The 14,144-nt window shown below is 41.3% G+C and overlaps 1 protein-coding gene and 1 long non-coding RNA gene across 4 annotated transcripts in view; one reads left to right on the forward strand and one right to left on the reverse strand.

Annotated features, from left to right (window-relative positions):
• The window catches only part of pcmtd1 (protein-L-isoaspartate (D-aspartate) O-methyltransferase domain containing 1), a 29,568-nt gene continuing 15,424 nt past the window's right edge, over window positions 1-14,144 (forward strand). Inside the window, exon 1 of one of the 3 annotated variants that reach the window (XM_082512133.1) lies at window positions 1-242. The gene's annotated coding sequence lies outside the window, so the exon portion shown is untranslated. Of the gene's footprint in view, window positions 243-7,470; window positions 7,490-7,564; window positions 7,847-14,144 lie in introns of those variants that run through there. The other 2 variants (XM_082512134.1, XM_082512132.1) reach the window with 2 other exon arrangements.
• On the reverse strand, window positions 249-7,509 carry LOC309693138. The gene is made up of 4 exons (XR_014272582.1): window positions 7,428-7,509; window positions 4,047-4,216; window positions 2,813-2,910; window positions 249-2,495 (listed from the first exon to the last, which is right to left on the reverse strand). It is a non-coding gene; the product is annotated as an uncharacterized lncRNA (long non-coding RNA).

Genomic DNA, 14,144 nt, shown 5'->3' on the forward strand with positions numbered 1-14,144 from the left:
CCAGTAAAAGAAATATGAGCTAAAGTATAAAACCAAAGTTCAATATGTGGTGGGAGAAAACCACATACAAAGTTTGAGGTAGGCATGCAGACAGACACACACACACAGTGCATGCAAACACATTTCCTGTCACACCACACAAGGCGCCGTCTTCCTGTAAAGGACATGTTGTGTGTAAACTGCGAGAACGTGGCAGATATCTAAAGCCTCTTGATGGCTACGTACACTACAGTCGGTTTGAAGTGAGTATAAAATTTACAAGGATTGTGTGTATGTGGAGAAGACGTGTGGGAACACTGTTGCTAGTAAACACTTTCTAGGATGATCACACTGCTGTGCACAGTATCACTAAAATCGCGAGCTGCAGACACAAATCATGATGCTAAAAACATGCTCTTAATGGAAACGTTGTTTGATTTACCGTAATTGTCGGGCTATAAGCCGCTACTTTTTGCACAAGCTTTGAACCCTGCGGCTTTTAGTCAGGTGCGGCTTTTCTATGGATTTTCCATGATTTTTGTGATATCGTAAGACGATTTGTTTTGTTTGTTCCGCTGTTGTACGGCACTACGTTGCCTGGCGGAAGGATCGGGGTTCAAGAGTGGTATGTTAGTCACATGTCCGTCCGCCAGGCAACATAGTGCCGTACGAAGTAGCGCGAAAAACAAACTTCAAAGTAGCGCTACGCATTCAGCGGGAGTCGTGGATGATGAGCGGCGATAAACTTGCGAAAAGCAAGTTATGCCCAACTCCACCGGTGGATTCTGACAGCGTGGAAAAGTGCGAAAACATCCACGATCACCAACGGATTTTGAAGGGCTGGACTGCTGCATGATGGAGAGGAGGACACCGCCACGGCCCTTCTGAGGGTGTTCGACTCTGATACTGACAACGAGGATTTCTTTGGTTTTGAAAGTGACAACGAAGGAGAGAAGCGGAGAGTGGATGACGAAGCCATCCTGAGCCTGTTCGTTTCCGACATTGGAGAAGAGGACTTTGGTGGTTTTAGAGCGCAGGAAGAAGAGAAAGATGGTGAATGACTGACTTTTCTTCTTGTTAAAGCCGTGTCACTGCACCTGAGCCTAAAAGGTAGTCCGAATCTATTTAATGGTGTGCTGTAGGTTACTGTTATGTACTACATGTGCAAATATGTACCCATAACTTGTTTTTCAAAATATTAATAAAAGGGGTGTGTCTCCAAACAGCCATCTCTTTCCTGACAATTCCCTTTGTGCATATTCTCTTACATATGATGAGTCAACATTGAAACACCTGCGGCTTTTAGTCAGGTGCGGCTAATGTATGTACAAAACAGGATTTTCCCCTGATTTTAGCTTGTGCGGCTAATATTCAGGTGCGCTTTGTAGTCCGGGAAATACGGTACTAGTCAGGCCTATTGAGTGGCCCATGAGTGACATGACTAATGATCCTGTATGAGGTATTCAATTACTAAAGACCCTCGAATGAACCCAAATTAGAGACTCAGCTTCCTTGTGTATTTTGTACTTTTAATAATTTGTGGTTGTGTAATTGGAGATCAATACCTCCTGCTATATAATTAAATCACTGACTGAGAAAGTACACAATTTCTACACAAAAGACGAGCATCTGCAGGAGTGAAGGAGCTTGCACCACAGTAACAGAAAGTAAATTCAGCAGAGTCCAACCAGATCATGTCTTTAAATATATTCTGTTATTTTTTATTTCTATTTTATGTAAAATCAGGGGAAATCTACTATTTTTTTCATGGTTCCAGGTCTTTGACCCAGTGTTTGGTATTCTGGACTTTGTGAATCTTATTAATTTATTATTGCTTTGATCGTGAAGAGTGGGTTACATTTTCTAGTTTAGTTTTTTCTTATGAGTTTTCTCATTATGCTATTTATCTGATTCAGGGTTATTTTAGGTTCTTCGGTTTCCTTTAGCGCTCCCCTCTTTCTGTCTTTTCCTCAGAGTCTCGTCTCTGTTTATTTACCTTGCTGTGTCGCTCTCTCTCTCTCTCTCTGTCCCTTGCTCTCTGTCCATCTCTCTCGCCCTCTCTTGTGCCCTCTCACTCTTTCCCTGCATCAAGTTGTGTGTCTTAGTCTGCATTTCAGTGCGTTTCCTGTTTTATTTTGATAGTCCTTGTCTCTTGTGTTTTATGATCAGTTTCCTTCTCTTACTTGTTATGTCTAATTTGTTCCCACTGTGTTTCCCAGCTTGTGTATATATTGTCTCAGTCTCTCCGTGTCCCTTGTCGGAGTGTCTACTCGTTTGCCCTTGTGTCTCTCAAGTTTTGTATTTTTAGTATTTCCCACTTTAGGTTCTCAGTTCATTTTGGTTTTTCCTTGTTTTGTATCAACTTTAATAAATGGTTCGTTTTTGTTTACTGGTTCCTGTTGTCCTGCGTAATCTGCTATTGGGTTCTCTCTCTTCCTCACACGACCTGCGGCCGCAGATATTGCCACTTTTTGCTTACTGTTAATTGAAAAATAAACAAACAGGTGGATCCCAGCCTGAGCAAAGACAATAAAAACATAGAGTTAAGCCCAAAAGTGAAACAACAATTTTTAGGTCAAGGGGTCTAAGAAATGCACTGCATTAACTGTTTAAGTTCCCATGTTCAGAGGCTCAAATATAAATGGACAGTGGTGTCATGGTCAGGTGAGTGCTGGTCTTCCAATATTTTATGTAAATTAAAGCAGAAATAATATTTGAAGATAATGTGTCAAACTTGTGTTTTGTAGCTCTTCACTGGAATTCTTAACAGGAAACCCAAAGTGATATAAGTGATGGAGATCATCATTAGGTTGAAAAATTAAAATAAACCTACCACAGAGAGAGCAACAACTTCAGAAGTGGCCAAATCAACTATCTGGTTCAGTCTCGACAAGAATGAATTCACTGACCAGCTCAGCAGTGCCAAAAGATCTGAAAGATGACAGAAGACAACTGAAGTGGATGATGACAGATTATTTCCTTTGTTAAGAAAACAATTTTACATCAACTTTGTTGATCTGACTGCATGCTTTCCACAGTCTAAAACATTACAAAGAGACAAGCATCCTACTATGGGAAGTAAAACCTTAGTACAATACAAAGCGTGTTTAGAGAGAGCAGACTTTAGACTCGTGTGTCTGCTGACCACAACTGCTTCCTTATTAAACCTGAGGACCTTCCACTCCCACACACTTCCCCAACAGGCCAGAAACCATCTGCAGGCTAAATTTAGGCCTGCATATTAAGGGAGCTCCTCTTAAGGGAGCTGTGTGAGGTTAGAAGGTGTGTGGAGCTTTCCAGGATCTTTCTAAGTTTAGATTCTTCCGTTAAAGTCACGGTAATGAACAAGAACAGTGTATCATGAGTGTAACTTACATGCTTTAAGATCAAAACATCGATGGAAATTATATTGCTGTAATGCACATTAGGCTATGGGATGTAGCTTACAGTAAGTTTCTTATGTAATAGAAAGTATATCTCATATATTACACGAGCATCTTATCTGGTTTTGAAAATTTAAAGCTGAAAAGAAAAAAGAAGTTATAACCAATTTAACATGAGTGATGGCGATAATTAGTGATGATAAGGGGAAAAGCTCATTTTCGCGAGGTGTAATAAATGATAGATTTCTTGCTGTCTGGGGCAAAGAAGTGTGTCAGACTTTTTAGATAATAGATTTTTTTCTATCGACTTTGATATCTGATTCCTTTTATAAGGGCACGAGGAGAGGAATATATATAGATATATATATATATATATATATATATATATATATATATATATATATATATATCAGTTTCCTATAATGTTGGAGCCTGGCTATGATTGGAGGCTTTAGGACTCTTTCTATGAAGTCCTTGGTATAATCTACCAATTATACAAGACCTGAGTCTGAAACACCTCCAGAAACTACATACACAGACACTTGTGAAAACACTACAGGCAGCTACATAGAACTAATTAAAAAATAAACATTGAAGGTGATTAGTTTTCTTTGTCACGTAAAAAGGATAAAAGTCATTTTAATATAAAGCATGACGGATCTGGGGAAAACAGTGTTTTCTTACTTGGACATGGAATACTTTCCAGAAAGATCCGTTGATTTTCATAACCATAAATCCATCCAGCCGTTCATTTTCTGAACAGCCTCTCCATTCGGGGTCACGGGGGTGGGTCTGCAGCCTGTCTCTGTCGTCAAAGGGCGAATGGCAGGGTTCACCATTTACAGGTCGCTAATCTATTACAGAGCCAACACAGAGGGACAGACAGTTTAGCATTACCAATTAAACTAGCATGCATGCACCTCGATTGTGGGAGGAAGGTATAGTAGCCGGAGAGAATCCACACAAGGTCCAGGTAAAACCTGAACCCTCCACCCAGAAAAGCCTCAGCCAAGAATCCTCTAGCTGTTTGGTGACCGTGCCAACCACTGCACCATAATGCCACGATTTCAAATAGACCTAACCTTAGATATGTTTTGCTTATATCTATTAGTGAATTTAAAGGCATCATAATCAGTGTGGTGATTGTTTTTGTCAGGTGTATTTGTGCATTACTAGTGCATCTAAATAAGTTCTTTTTTCCTAATTTATTTCTAAAAGATAAACTTTAATATGTTTTATATTTATTGCATGTAAATGTAAACATTTCAACCTTTTTTGCTTTAAATTTAATTTGATTATTATGGTTTGTAGCTCAAGATATTTAGCTATATTTCTTAAGATAGATCAAAAAAAGATTTAGAATAGAACTTCCGGAAAGCATGCTCATTTTATATGCTCAATACTTGATTATGACCTCTTTGATGAAGTGCTGCATCAACGAGGCGTAGCGTGGAGGGGATCAGGTTCCAGCACTGCTGAGGTGTTGGTCTGATAGCAGCCTTGAGATCCTCTGTTTTTCTGGGCTGGGTGATTCTCATCATCGGTACTCACAGTACTCAACAGAAATCATAGATTCTCTGTGGGATTCAGGTCAGAAAAGTTGGCTGCCCAATCAGACATGCCACACCATTTATTACTAGTTTTGGCACTGTGGGCAGGTGCTAAGTCCAGTTGGAAAAGGAAATCATCATCTCCATAAATGTTGTCAGCAGATGGAAGCAAGAAGTGGTCTGAAAGCTCTTGGTAGAGGGCTGTGTTGACTTTGGACTTGATAAAACACAGCTGACCAACCATCACCACCACCAGCAGGTGACACGGCACCCCTAATCATCACAGATTGCAGAAATGTCACACTGGACTTAAAACACCTTGGATTCTGTCCCAGTCTTCCTCCAGACTCTAAATTGTGTTTAAAACTTACTTTCATCTGAAACCTTTGGACCACTGGGCAGCAGTCCAGTTCTTTCTCTCCTCACCAGGGTCAGATGCTGCTGCTGATGTCACTGGTTCAGCCATGGCCTGATATTAGGAATGCAACATTGGATATCCTTTCCTGCAGATGTCTGTGCGTGGTAGCGCTTGATGCACTGACAACAGCCTCAGTCCACTCCTTGTAAAGCCCAAGCTCTTCAGTTGACTTGTCCTGACAATTCTCTCTGGGCTGCGATCATCTCTGTTACTATCACACTTTTCCCTTCCAGGCAACCTTCTATTATTACGCTTCAATACATCACACTGCAAACAGCTAGCCTCTTCAGCACTGACCTTCTGTGGCCTAACCTCTTTGTGGAGGTTGTTGTGGATTTTCATCTTGACAACTGTCAATCAGCAGTCTTCCCTATGATTGTGGTTGTGTCTAATAAACTAAACTGAAAGACACAAAGCAAAACTCCAGTGTCACCTCTCATTTCTTTAAATTTAAGATCTTTTATATTTTTATATTATATTAAGAAAATGGGAAATAGGTGCTGGGATTTATTGAAACATGTACAAACAAACATGGAAATACAGCATTTAAGACAAAAACGGAGGTTGTACAATTCTAATGAGCTTGAACATCAATAATTAGTATGACCACATTTATTCTTCAACACAGCCTAAACTCTGTCAAGATGATCCCGCCTCCATCATGTTTTACAGATGATTGTAGATACTGTTTTATCTCTACCTGACTTCCTTTGTACATATTGATGACAATTTGAACCAAAACATTTAAATTTGGATTCATATTTTCAGATCAGTTCTCATGTGATCTGGCATATAACAGCATTTTCTCCCCTTTCCCCTCATTGAGAATGGCTTCTTGACAGCCATTCTTGAAATGAGACCATTTCTGAGCGGGCTTCAGTGAACTGGAACAGCTGAATGAACAGCTGCACCCCAGAAGGGGTGTCTGTAGCTCAAGAGGTAGAGCAGGACACCGACTAACTGGAAGGGTTGTGGTCCAGTCCTTGGCTGCTCCAGTCTGCATGCCCAAGTATCCTTGGGGAAGATACTGAACCTCAAGTTGCTCTCTGATATATTACTTATATAAAAGTATCAATGTGTGTAATTGTTAGATGGAAAGTCAGAAGTGTTAAGGAAAAAAGCACATGTGTCAATGAGTGCATGTTGTGTAAAGCACTAAGTGCTAGAGCAGAAAAGTGCTGTACAAGAATCATTGACTGGAAGACTACATTTACCATCTCTGAGGTGCTGTGTCTTTGCTAATTGTTTTTTTTTTTTTTTTTTAAGCACACGACTTTCAGACACTCTGATGCATTTTTTAGGCCTGTTACTTCTTTTGTTCTCGACATGTCCAGTTTCCTCAATATTTTAGGGAGGCATTGCACACCATGCTAAGATATGCCAAGTTTTCTGCACATAGCACTTTGGGATTCACCTTGTTGGTGCAAAAATGATAACAAAATTTGACACAGTTTATCTCTGGCATTTTCCATAGATTCAACTAAAGAAATTTGAACAAACGATTTTTGTGACAAGCTGCTAGCAACAAAATGCCTAAAAATGCCATTTAAAATTGTTTATTTGCTAAGTCATCTGTTATGTGTAAACAACACCGGTTCTTCCCTTTGGTAAGGTACTTTTTAATGCTTGGTTCATAGGTCAGGGTCAAGCGACTCAACAAAGAAACAAAAAACAAAAAATATTCTTCTTAAAATTATGCTTGTTTAAAGTTTGGAAGACCTCTAGAAAACCCAAAGAACTGTTATTTAAAATCAGCTTTTTGGAAGTAAAATACAAAGAAAGGTGAAAAGTGACTCAAAACCTTTGCACACTACTTTTTGCTCAAAACCATGATGAAATATTCTAAAAATCTGAGATACTGAATTTCTGAGTTTCACCAGCCATAATATTTAAAATTAAAACAGCAAAAACTTTAAAATACTCTGCTTTATATGTATTAAAAATAAACTTTTTTTTTAAATAAAAATGTGAAGCAAAACAACTTTTTTCACGACATTCTACATTTGTGAGATGCACTAGGAGATTTGATGTTGTGTATCTTGCATAAGTTGTATTTTGTTGCATTTATAATATACTAAATTTGTGCTGCTACTATACCTCGAATACGTCTCTCTTCTAGAAGAACTTTGATTTGAGCGCAACGTCCTGGTGAAATAAAGGTAAACAAACATAATTTAAACGCGCACACAAACACTAATAAAACAAAATCCCAGTTGGTTTTGCAAAGATAAACAGATAGCATAGATAGCAGCGAGAGCAACAGTGCTTCCTTCTAACGACGTTTTAAAACCACGTGACCTGTGTTTACATCCTCTTCTCAGCTGTTTCTTTCTTCTTCCACTTCGACACAACTGCTTGCTGTTGCTACTTTATCTCTCCAACCAACCAGCTGGTTAGTTAGCGCAGTAAACTAGTACTTAACCAATTGAAGAAGCTGCTGGTGTGTGAAAGTAGCTGTCACTGACCGTCGCACTGAACAGCACTTTACGAGGAATGAGTAAATGCGACACGGCATTGTGAGTATTTCTTATTTGGATTTCGTTATTTAGCCAGCGGCTGTTTGTGTAAGAGTTACACGCTTTGTGTTGTCGTTGGCAGCTGTATTAGCTTTTCGTGGTGTGACACTGTTAAGTAGCTGCGCTGTGTGTTTGCTAACTGTGTAACGGCAGGATAAAGAGGCGAGCTTACCTAACCTGCTTTGTCTGTTTTTAGTGATGGCGCACTCAGGCCCACAAAAAGCTAACGTTAGCCCGCTTTAACTGCAACTCGCATAGCGTTGTGTTGCACTGAATGATAACTCAAACCCTCAGGTTCTACCTGGAACACATAATTTCACATCTAAATTCGTATTCTGCTTTATTTCTATGTTGAGGAGCGCACACGCTAAAGCTGTGAGTGGGCCTGGGGTGACTTTTCTAACAGAAGTGCGAGCTTTCTCGGGCGAAATTATACTCCGAAAGATCTCTGATTTATGATCGTTTTTTTTCCTGTGAGAATATTTCTGTTATGCTACACGAGTCTGATATTTTACCCTCTCCTTACCAAACCGGTTTAGCTAGTTGCTGTTAAAGACTGGGGTTAATCGCACTGCAGAGAGCTGGCCAGCAACTGCGTTTTGGTCGACAAGTGGGAACAAAAGCTGCATGAAAGCCTCAAACACACCACAGCCTCTCGCTGTTTGACAGCTGCTTTAATAAGTGCTTGGCGTATGTTTCTCACAGGTGCGGACGGCTTTGATTGAGGGTGAGCCGTGATTAATAACGCTTGACAGGGTTTCATGAAAACGCCGTTGTTGTTGTTTTGCCCCATCGTCACACGCAGTGCGAAGAAAGTCTGACTGGCCGCTGATTGGCTGACGAGCTGCGGTCTGTGTGGCAACCGCGAACACGTGACCAGGTGGCGCGCGGATTGGCTTCACCAGGTGTCAGTTGTGGTAATTTGGGGAACATCTGTGTACACCATTGCATGTAAAAACCGAGAGACCAGAAAACGGCGCAAACCTGGGGACTGCATTCCTCCCATAAACAGCACCTCGCTGGGGAGGTGTCACTGATCATATCTTAGTCCATTCAACAGGCTAAAAAAACCAAATATATGTAGGTTGTGATACCTATATAGATATACAAGCACCACAACTTAAAAACTAAAGTATTTTTTTCTGAATTCTGATGAGTATGACTGCAACTATCTTATCAAATAACCTCATGATTATTAACTTAATACTTATATGAGCAAGGGACCAGAAAATGGAAACCTTTAGGCTAAGCCCTTGCCATAAACCTCATCTTATTTCATCGGCGTAACTTTGTGCTGAACATTGGGGGGTCAAGATCTCTGTCTAAATAAATAAATAAATCTGGGTAAATTCCCAGATGATTAAACATGCATAAATAGTCTGTTGATTTTCTTCACTCATTTCAGTTATTACCAGCAAAATAATTGCAAGATAATTCATAATTTTATTGGGAGGGGGTTATATTGGTTGGGTCTGATTATTGGGGGGAGGGGGGGTCATAACCCCCCTGGAAATTACGCCCCTGTCTTATTTTAAAGTTGTGGTCAGAAGTTTGCATACAGGTGCGACTGTTAAAAATAATTTGGGGCTTTTAGTGATTTCTTTCAACTGTTCTTTTTCCAGGATGGAGCGATTGCACAGCGCACATGTAACAACTTTAAAAAAAACACAAATTGGTTTACATTTGTTTTTAATTTTCTCTTATCCATAAGGTCAGAAGTATACACACAGCTTAAATATAAATACACTATAACATACCCTCGATATAGTTGTTTTGGTCCGCAACGAAGTGCGATTACTGAGTTCACACCTGCACCAAGGATGAAAATGTACCAGTGTTGCTGCGATGAGAGGAAATAGGTTAGGGTTTTCAGGAACAACCCAGGAACCACCAAGGATGCAGCCTGTCACAAACTGGAAACTGCTCAAACCCGAGTGTCACTGTCCACAGTGAAATGAGTTTTACATCATCAATGGACGGAGAGGGTGCAGACCAAGAAAGAAGCCCCTACTCTAAAATCAACACCTTCAAGCTTGACTGAAATTTGCAGCTGCCCACATCGACAAGGCAAATGCTTGGAGAAAAGTTTTATGGTCAGATAAAACAAAGATTCAAGTATTTGATCACCACGACAAGAGGCATGTTTGGAGAAGTAAAAGTGACGCTTTCAAACCTAAGAACACTGTAGCAACTGTCAAGCACGGTGGTGGTAACATCATGTTCTGCGGTTGTCTTGCTGCCAGTGGTACTTGTACATTGCACAAGGTAGATGGAATAATGAAGGACTACAAAAGTTTGAACTTCACCTTAACTGTACCAGCAGGCCATCGCTCAGTATCTGCATTTGCGCTTGAAGCCATTTATAATTCTTAACTTGTTTGATGTGCTGCTTACCACAACAAGCACAAGCATAAACTTTGGTCTTTTAACTGTATTTTCATAAGTTTTACAGCTTTTCCTACTAATGAAAACCTCCCTAATGGCCATTAATGCTACAGAAAGTAATTAAACAATAAACCTGTTCCACTCCAATGCCCCTGGTACCAGAGGCGAGAGGGAGAACTCTGATTTAACTCGATGTACCGCCAGATCTGTTACTTGAATATAGACATGGGTGGTATCCACTGAAACATCAGGATCTCAAAGCCCACAAAACCACTCTGACTAAAATTCACTGAACTAGCAGCAAAAGAAGACCGAAACTACGCTTCACGTTTAAAAACAAACAACAAACAAACAAAAAAACCCCCACTGACTATAGTGATTTTTCTGTTACTTTTGCTTTCACCACGATAAAATCGTACTTCCTGCACTGCTTTCTCTCTGTGTACTTTGAGACCTGTAGTTTCCCATTTAAAAAATCTATTTGCTGCATTATTCGCTTTCTTATTTCGGACCAATCTACCATTGCTATAGAAATCTTTTATAACGACTAGTTAAAAAAAACCACAAAAGAAAACTGGACAGTCTGAGCAATGAGCTACCTGCTTAAGATCAAAGTGGGCATGATGTGGCCCGCGGTGGAAAATGAGTTGGACACAGTTAGATGTTCCAACAGGACAATGATCCCAAACACACATCAGAACTGGTCTTCAGTAAAATGAAATCAATAAAGCAGGCTAACATTAATATTCTGGAATAGTTTTCCTAAAGCCCTAACCTCAACCTTATTAAAAATGTGTTCACTATGCTTAAAAGCTGGGTGCGCACCAGAAAACCAATCGATTTTAATGGACTCCACCAATTCTGCCAAGATGAGTGGTCAAATATTCAGCCAGAGTTATGCCTGAAGCTTGTTGATGGCTACCAAGGTCGAGGTGCAACTCGGTAAGAGACATTAAACTACTCAAATATTTACAAGGGTGTATTTATAACTTTGAGCCTGTATGCATGTATACTCAACAGTTCAAAGAAATCATTGGAAGCCCAACATTGCCATGACACTCATGGTGAGTGTATTTAAAAATCTGTCCACAAATGTAGCTATATGACAGGTGCACAATAGTCCACAGGACTAACACAGAGCCAAAGCAGACAAGAACGATGAGTAGACAATAGCTGGATGCCAGAAGCAGGGAGTTCTTATGTTTCTGGATACTAAAAATTAGGTCTGCAGACATGACCCATAACTATCCACGCATTTAGTGTGACTGTGAGATGCACCACCATGCACGCTTACACTGAAATTCATAAATGCCGTTGTGATCCCTTTTTTTTTTTTTTTTTTTTTTTTTTTTTTTGGTTGCCTGTCCCATTTGGTTCTTTAGCCATCAGAATTGTTGTCTGAAGACCAACAAGGATACCCAATGGATTTATTTTGCCAAATGGATCATCATGGCCTTGCCGTATTGGTCCATTTGATCGACCTTTGTTTTTATTATTTATTTTATTTTATTTTATTTTCAATTGTTACAGACATGAGTGAGGGATAGGAAAGGGAGAAAGAAAGAGGAAGGAAAAGAAAAACAGAAGGGGAGAGGGACAGTGGAAAAAGGGAAAAAAATCTCCTGGATCACCTGTTGAGAGAGAAAGAATAGAAAACAAGCAAAAAAAACCAAAGCAACATACTAAACACAACACCATCGCATTAATCTAGCTAAGTGCAAACAGCAGTAAATACTAAATATTCAATGTTGTTGTGCAGCACGCAGGACAGACAGCGCACAATGTGCTTTGAAGTAGCAGCCAAGAAAGGTGTAATTTAAGTCTACGAACAGTGAACATCCGTGTGGATCAGCGCGCTTGTATTCAAATGGTTTCCACATGTAATGGTCTGCAAGAGGATGTAGAGAATCATAGCCATGTCCCCCAGGGCATGAAGCAGGTATGGAGGAGATCCAGGCCCCAGACATCCAGAGGCCCCAGACATCCAGAGGCCCCAGAGTGCGAGAGCCCAAGGAGGACCACCGGAGGGGCATCCGTGCCACCCTCATGGGAAGGGCTGAGGATCCCCAGACGAGGGGTCACCCAGTAGCCACCGAGCAGAAGCTAGAGGGGGCTGCAGTGGCGTGCCCGCCGGCTATGGCGGCCACCAGCTGTGCCAGAGTGAACCGAGCCGGAGGCCCGAGGGCCCCCCGCGCCCCGGAAGAGGCCTGGCGCCTGTTGCTCGGCCACCAATGCACCGACCCCTGAGGGCATCAGTCAACGGCAGGGAGTGTGGTGAGGGGAGATAGCCCTCCACACTTTGGAGGTCCTGGGAGTTCCCAGAGAGGTGGAGTCTAAGACCCGACCTGACATATAGACACAGACAAAACAGGCACACACAGACACAAACATGCATTCCCACCCTCGTGCACACATATACAAACACTCAGCACTCACCCAACGTAAGGATTGACATAAATGGACACGTACACACAATCACACTCCCCAAACATACTCTATATCCCGAGTCCAGGTACCCTCGCCCCCAGAGGGGGGAAACAGCACCCAGACCCAAGAGATGTTACCCTTCCCCCCGGGGTGGAGGCAAGCAGACCGTCCCAGGCTCTGCAGCAGCAGGGAGGCCAATCGGACAGCCAACATCTCCTCCCAGCCCCCCCGCCCCGATGGCTAGTAGAGAACGGGGGTGTGTGAAGACCCCATACCTCCCTCCTCCCGCTCATGTGTAGTGTTGCTGCGTGTTGCTCTAAAGTGCATTTAAAACAAGGGAGAGCATGGTGCTGCTGCCAGAGAGCAGCAGGTGTTAGCACGGCCCCTCCCGAGAACCCAAATAACATCAATGTAACTAAAGACAATGCAGCACCTGATCCATTTATTAATTTCACACAGATACATACAGGTCATTTCCTAAAAAAGGGAAATGTACTATTAACATTCTATTACATGTATGTGATTATTACAGATGTAATTCATATTTCAGAGTAGCAATTGCAAATTACTTTGTGTAATCAAGATGAGAGACCACGGCTATAAAAGCGAAGGTGGATTTGGGAAGCCTGTCGCAGCCATGTCCTGTCCGTATACGCGAGCCACCCATTGCGGAAGGTGCAAGATTGATAAGGAGAGTTTTCAGAATTCAGCGTATATTGCGGGACAGACAGGATCCTTTAGCTCAGCGCGACAGTGTGCTCATAGAGAGATATCGATTTTCCCGTGAGGATATTATTTACTTAACCAACTTGTTGACGAGGGGGTGCAGGACCACCACCTGTCTTTTTTTTGCTCTGCCCTTTTCTTGGTTGCTGTTATAAACAAACAGATTATTCCAGGGTCTCTTTCCAAGAGACGAAAAGCAATATAAGTGATAAATATTACCATTCTGTAGAATATTCTTATATTTCACTTTTACCTGTTCCCATGTTCTAGTGGGTCCTGTTGTGGCTCTAATGTGAAAGGGGATATAATATAACATATTATAATATAATGTAATATAATATTGGATAATATAGTGTAATATAATAAATCTACCCTACCGCCTACTGGTGTTGGCCAGAGGGGCCGATGGCGCGATATGGCAGCCTCGCTTCTGTCAGTCTGCCCCAGGGCAGCTGTGGCTACAACCGTAGCTGCCTCCACCAGTGTGTGAATGTGAGAGTGACTGAATAGTGGCATTGTAAAGCGCTTTGGGTGCCTTGAAAAGCACTATATCAATCCAATCCATTATTATTATTATTATTATTATTATTATTATTATTATTAAATTACTTACGAGCCCTCTCTCCTTGCTTTTGCAGCCTTTGCAGTGTTCCCTTGCGTTCTGATTAAACTCTGAAACTCCTGAAATCCCTCACTCAAGAGTTCTTGCTCTGCTGCCGAAAAATACCGACATTTTCGCCGACCAATCAGAGGGTTGCCA

This window comes from Aulonocara stuartgranti, assembly GCF_965226115.1.
Source record: "Aulonocara stuartgranti genome assembly, chromosome: 18".
NCBI classification, from domain to species: domain Eukaryota; kingdom Metazoa; phylum Chordata; class Actinopteri; order Cichliformes; family Cichlidae; genus Aulonocara; species Aulonocara stuartgranti.